Source organism: Gymnoscopelus braueri, assembly GCF_963280865.1.
Source record: "Gymnoscopelus braueri genome assembly, chromosome: 7".
NCBI classification, from domain to species: Eukaryota; Metazoa; Chordata; class Actinopteri; order Myctophiformes; family Myctophidae; genus Gymnoscopelus; species Gymnoscopelus braueri.
Window position 1 is genome coordinate 31,223,104 of NC_137608.1, and position 7,519 is coordinate 31,230,622.

The following is a 7,519-nucleotide window of genomic DNA, read 5'->3' on the forward strand; positions in this document are numbered from 1 at the left end:
TCACTGCGCGGTGCAGTTTGACACGCCCTCCCGTTAGTCCCGCCTCTGTTCTAGCCCTATTGGTTCTGGCCATGGTGAGCAGCAGCCACGGCCACCAATCAACGAACAACAAACCACCAGCGGTGAAAAAAGTACTCACATTTTTTTTTTACCTAAGTAAAAGTATCAATAGTGCAACGTAGAAATACTCTGTTACTAGTAAAAGTCAGGAATTCTAAATGTACTTGAGTAAAAGTACCAAGGTACCAAAAGTAGAAAGTACTCATTATGCAGAATGTGCGCGCTTCACACGTTTTCAAATGTATAACAATCTTTTGAAAATAGCAGATCTACAAGCTCACAATGTGTCCCATTGCGACGCATTGTGAGCTCGTGGATCGGCTATTATCAAATGGCCGAAATGTATTTAGGGTTGAAGTGGTTAATGTATGTTTTGTAATAATAATAAAAATCTACAAAGTAACAGGCACAGCAGGCCTACTAACTAACTAATGTTTTCAAATAATTGTGGTGGAATAAAAGTATAACATTTGCCTCTGAGAGTCCAGTAGAAATAAAAGTACTAACAATTAGAAATACTCCAGTAAAGTAAAATACCTTAAAACTGTACTTAAGTACAGTACTTGAGTAAATGTACTTTAATAGTTAGTTACACCACTGTAAACCACATGCCTCTAGGGCTGCCTGCCTGCCGCTGTCTGTCTACAGTCTACCCGTCTGATCTGACTGTTGCATCCTTCAGGTACCATGATTAGGTGAGACCAGAGAACGCCATGCTGACATTACCTGTGTGCTTGTGTGCTTGTGTGTGTGTGTGTGTGTGTGTGTGTGTGTGTGTGTGTGTGTGTGTGTGTGTGTGTGTGTGTGTGTGTGTGTGTGTGTGTGTGTGTGTGTGTGTGTGTGAGAGAGAGAGAGAGAGTGCATGCACGTGCGTGCGTGTGTGTACGGAATTAATAAGATTATCCATATTGAAATGAATGAGGAGGTGATTCTTGAGGTGACTCTTGCCTATCTAATGAAGTTTGTATTTCATTGACTTCTCTCTAGCTTCTGTTGTGGTGGTTGTAAATCCCTGTATATTATTATCTATATGCAGGCTCTACATGTGAATATGACAATTTGCTTCATAATAAACCAGAATAATAGTTTACACGTATTAATAATGCATTTCAAAATGCAGAACAAAATGTACCACTCCACTGATTTATTATTATGTATTTAACACCACAAGATGGCACTATTTCAAATATTAAAATGTCAGGCATCTAAATGTGGAAACAGCTGTATTGCATCATGGAAGATCATCTTCCTTGTTTTGTAGATAAAGGTGGATTGTGGCAAATCTCTTAAAGGCAGGTAAGTGATTTTCTTTGGTTAAAATAAGTGTTAAATAGCTCTATATTCTGATAGTACTCATTGCTATAGAGTGTTTGTTCAGTAAAAGGAGTCTCCTTGTCTCTCCAGCTCTTTATAAAACAGAAAATGCATTTTCATTTCCAATTTTATCCAATCAGGATAGAGAACTCAATCAGGATATAGATTAAACAAGTGAAATTGGAAATGATGCATGACACTAAGAAATGAGCAGGCAAAATTGGAACTGGAACACTATAAAAATGAAGCTTAAGAATGGGTACTTTCTCCTGATTGGCTGAGATTTTGACACCTACCGGAACATGTATTTTCTGTTTATTAAAGAGCTGGAGAGACGGGGAGACTCCTGTTACTGAACAAACACTCTATAGCAATGATTACTATCAGAATATAGTGTTTTAACCTTTTAACAAAATACTTTTTGTTTTAACCCAAAAATATCACTTACCCTTCCTTTAACTTAACCCAAACCCTCAGGTCCTGTCCTCAGGTCCAGGAAGGCTAACTTCACTGGATCATTGCATTTATCATGGATGATTAAACAATTCACCTTCTGCCCTGTTATTTGTAGTTCATTCAACATGCACCTTCTTACTTGGCACTGTAGTGAAGTCCCTTACCTTTTCTCACAGATGGCTTCCTCTCAAGCGACTTTTCTGGGGATTTATGAGGCACGTCAAAAGTTGCCATCATCTCTGCAATCTTCACAGAGTGGCCTTGCTCAGAGGACCCATCGTGATTGACCTCTATTGGCTTCGGTCTGTCTTGCTGCTGCAGCTTTTCAAGAAGAAGAACGTTCCCCTTTATGAGATCTGAGAGAGGTCTAGATTTGTGAGAGTGTGGAGATTTGTCTCTCAGTTTAACACTTTCACCTTTCACCTTGTCAGAATGTTGATCAGGCTGCACTGCCATTTTATTTTCTGTCACATACTGAGACAAACTAGCTGCCACCAGTGAAGGACTGTCACTGTCTTGAATGGTGTCCTTTATCTTGTTTATCTTCTCCACAGACTGAGCTGGACATGATGGAGATGGGGGTATTTCGGTAATAGTGACCAATCGTTGTTTCTCATTGTTATGTAAACTGAGTGAATCTGTGGCGTGGTCATCCTTTTCTTTGGGAGAAGGCTGAGCATCTCTGATGCTGTCAGGTGCAATGGATGATGCAGGAGATAAGCATTCATCTGTGATCATGCCGCTCACTTCACAGGGCCCGCTTTCATCAGGAACAGTTGACTGTATGTTCTCTGGGGAAATGTTTTTAAAGGTTGCGTCGTTCAGTAAGATATTCCCCTCCTCCTGGAATGAGGCATATGTTGTGCTGACATCCTGCTCAAAATGCTGGCAATCAGCATTTGAATGTGATTTTGTTTGTGATATCTCACAATGGGTCCCAGTATCTCCAGATGCCACGCTGTCAACATTTCCTATCTGCTTCATGGCCTGCTTTGTGCTGCAGATTTGCTGTCCATTTTGGACAAGGTTTATGTCATGTGGGGTCTCTGTTGTATCAATTGAGTTAAGAATAATCCCCTCAGTGTCACACAATTGCAGAGGTATATTTAGGTCAGACTGATTAACCTCCATAATATCATTGGTGATCTTCGCTGCATTTTCTGACCCCACACCTTGGGGATGTAGGCTTCGCTTAGCACTCATGTCCTCGGGGACGATAATGGCAATCTTGTGTTCTGTGTCAACCACTTTTGTCTTTGAGAGATCTGGGGTTGCCTCATTTTTATTTCGTTTCAGTAGCTTCTCTAAAATGGAACTGGGTTCCATGGACATAGCTGGTGTTGAGGTTGACCATGGTGGGTTGTTTTGGGTTTCATCAATTTCATTTTCATCCATGGTTGCGTCTTCTTCAGCGTTGTGGGTTTCATGAAATTCATCCGCTGATGGATGCTGGTTCTCCGATGTTGTAGACTCTGAGAAAATATCACAGCCATCTCTGCTGGTAGTGTTGTTCTTGTCATTCTGTGATGCTCTTGCCATGTGCAATGACAGGTTCACAAGCTCACTTTGTTTATCAATATCAGACTGTTCTGGCATCCTCTCCAAATGTTCACTAAGCAGTGGATTCATCTCATTAAAATGATTGCTCTCTTCAAATTTGGTATGAATGTTAACGTGTGAATGCCTTTCCGATGCCATGTTATTTTTTACCCTCTCTCTTGGAGGACTGCAGTATAAAGTACCACTTATTGCTGATAAAGACTCTTTATCCTGAATGTTTTTCAAAGGAGGTTGGAGTTCAGCTACAGGCAGTTCCTTCATCTCACTCAAATGGCCCACTGTTTCACCACAGCGCCTACTATCTTCATCCTGAACAGACATTACCAAGTCTCCTCCTAGTCTGTGGATTAGGTCATCATCAGTTCTGAAATGAGCTCCACCCTCACTGATCTTCATTATCGAGGCTTCCTCCTTGTTTTCAGTGGAGCTCGCATCCACTGAGGTAAAGGCCACAGTCCCCCCAATGGAAGGGCTATGCTTCTCATCAGAATCTCCTGGTGAGAGATTTCCATGTTGGTTCTCGTAGTGTAGGTCTTTTTCCTCTGCTTTGTACTCCATGTTGTTCCTTGACAAACTGTGAGTTTGCTGCTTAGCTCTCTTCTCTCTGTTGATCTGATTGAGATGTGTGTATGTTCTGTCCCTCTCCTGGATCTTTGAGCTACTCTTCGGATTCTGGCTATTGTCCGACTCCTGTGGAGCTTGCCGAGCATTTCTGCCTCCTTCTCCTTCTTCGTGTTCTCCTCCCTTTCCTGCAGCCCCTCCCTCTCTCACCTCCCCGTCTGTGAAAGGACTCACCCGTCTTTGCAAGCCTGTGAGTTGCTTCATAGAGGAAGGTGTTGTTGGCTCCCCATCTGGGCTCTCATCCAAGCCCTGAGCGTCTGGTTTTCCTGCATCTTCCCCAGTGTTACAAAGGCCTCCGCCCTCCGTGACAACACCTGTATCATTACTCGCATCCCCCGTGTCAAGGCAAGGCCCTTTCTCCTCGGATCCTTCACCGACGGCCTGCTTTCCCCCTTCCACTTTGACTTGGTTCTGTCCCATACTGGTCTGCGGAGAGAGACATGCTGTTAACCTCACAATAAAAGACCGGTCCTTCCAAATGATGCCATGCCTGTGGCATGCCAGCCCAGGAGTTTTTTTTTATGTCTGTCGACTATTACTGGTCTCCATACTCCCACGTTTATTACCCCTAACAGCATTCTACGGGTCTGAGCCATTTGCTGTAAGCACAGTGGCAAATTGGAACATGAAGTGGAAATGAAGTTAGGAAATTTAAATATGGGCAGTGAAATGAGTTACCAGACACCCACATTTAATGTCAGAGCCTGTTACGTTAAACTATACAGTACATACTTTTGTCATGGAGTAGAAATTGTGCATGACTTGAGAGAAGAGAGAGAAGGCCATTGTGGCCATTCGAAAAGAATGAATTGTCACACAGGATCCATTTTCAAGGAAATAGGCAGAGCTAGATACCCTATGACTGGAACCACTATAAACTCTGTTGATTGCTCATGCTCTTGCAATGTTCACCCTTATAGCTTTAAGATAGAAATTAGTGTCACAGGTTTTCCTGCAAACTCACTGCAGGACCACATTGGAAACAAGTGTTTCATTACGCTTTCATGTGTTTATCCTGGGTTTAAGTATTGTGATTACTTGTATTTCTTTTACCAAAATCAAATAAAATAAAATAAATCGAATCAAATTCTTAAGCTTCAAATCATAAGCCTTCCTTGGGCTGATCTCTCTCTCTCTCTCTCTCTCTCTCTCTCTCTCTCTCTCTCTCTCTCTAAAAGAACTAATTGGAATATGTATATACCGGTATGTATGTATGTATATATGTATATGTATATTCTTTCTTTTTACCAAGTCAGATTTATATCAGGCTATACTTAGAATGAATTAAAACCTGTTCTTAGAAAATAGAGACATTTTGAGTGAATATCAAGTATCCAATCCAAAGACATAAAGTATTATCTAAAATATTTTACATGATTTCAATTTAATCTAATTTAACGATAGATTTGTGGAGTAAGGCATAACCTTTGATTCTTGGTTTGGGATAATCATCAGCAGATGAGGCTGAGAGAAATAAGAAGACTACAGTCAGACTGATACATTAATCCTCAGTACTGGAAGCTTATGAGGTCTTATGCAGCTCTTCTGAAACATTTTACCAACAAAAAATATACTATTTTGCTGACATTTTACTTTACTAAATTGGAATTGGAATACGATATGATTTATGAAGTAGTGGCATTAAAGTTCTTTTTTATTTATACATTTTTAAAAGTATTTCAGATTTATTTTGTTCAACTGCCCAAACATTCAATCAATCTTTAGTGGGCCTCAATTAGATGGCAATCGTGTACTTTGCAAATTGTGAATTGTTGCATGGATTTCAAGGCTATGGTTTTATTATATAATAATAACAATAGTAATAGTAATAATAACAATCATTATTATTTGCAGTAGTAGTACCATTCATATAGACCAGTTTCTCTCAACCTTTGTTGGGCTCTGTACCATTTGTATACTTCAATCAATCCTCAAGGACCACCCCACCCCACCTCCTCAAAACAAGGTATATATTTATATAAGAAGGCATAATAGTCATTCATATATATATTTAAATGAATATTAACATCAATGATCTGAGATACGGATTCAAACTTAGTTGCGCGCCAGTCATGCGCACCTGAAGTAGCCAATCTACAAGCTCACAATGAGTCAGATTATTTAATTTCAAGCTTTTTTCCCACACTACACTTATTAGTTGAAAAAAACATCTAATTAAATATTATATCTATATCTTTGATACATTTAACAGAGGTACAATAGATATATTTTAATAATTTTAAAACTTTTTCCCATGGACCACCTGTAATCATAACACCTGTATTATACCACTAGTGGTCCATGGACCACTTACTGAGAAACAGTAATATAGACCATGATGATATTGCCTCATTAACCTACTGTCCTACCATTGGACCATTTCCTGAATGTGAGCAAAGTTGGAGATACCTTCAAGCATCAATGGACATAATGTAGAGTGACATAATATCACATGAGATTATGGCTGTTTTTTTGTCAAGCGCCTGAGCTTACACTGTCCCACTGAACTGCAGTGGTAAGCAGAGTAGATGGTGAAGTACAATGAACAATGATCAGGAGCAGGCGTCTGCTTCCTGTCGATGGCCTCATACTGCCTCTGTGTTACAACATATGGCTGTCTTATCATCTGACAGGACTGAACATTCACCAGAGACATGAGCTCATGTTATCTAACTAGCACCGTGCCATAACTGTGTGGAGAAGTTACAAAATGTAAGAATCAACATAAATGTTATTACCTACATTAAACTTAAAAATACAGTACTGTTTCTGAGCACACCCGTGCAAAGTAACTGTCTTGTCATCCAGCAAATCATGTGAACTTATCACCTGTCCTCATACTGCATCCCCAACTTCAGTCGCCATCAGGACTATGGTTAACGTGACGATCCCTTGCCCTTTGGGGATCCCATCCCTGTTTACAACTAGACCATTGTATGGCATCCTCCTCCCTGCCTGCATAAGGCTGATCACTTGATCAACTTGTGCTCTGCTGTTTCAACATTCACAGACATGCAGGAATTTCAGCCAACCAAACCAAGAAACCTTGGGGGAAAAGTTGTTCAAAAACAGAAAGTAGACAAACAACTTATTCTGGCGACCCTGATCATTCTGATTGATATGAAAAATAGTCATTTAGGCCTGGCACATACTGTAACAGTTCTCTACTATTGCGATCTTACAAATATTGTACCGACCTGTCCTATCCTGTCCAGTTCTATCAGGGCTGACACTCACCGGCAAGACGTCGTCCACCCGATTGCTCTCCCAGGATCGACAGAGTGCTCTTTGTTGGTTGTTTGGTGATGTCCAGTCCTCCCTCAATTGCAGAAGCAATGGGAGCCTTATATTCTAGCCATGTGATGTCACAGCACATTTGACTAATACAATCAGAGAAAGCTCTGACTTGTGGGTTTACTTTCTACTGTGTGAAAAAATGAAAACTCTGAATATTTGTTCATATTCATTAGGGAAGATATAAAGAAAAGTGATTGTGTTTTGTGTATGA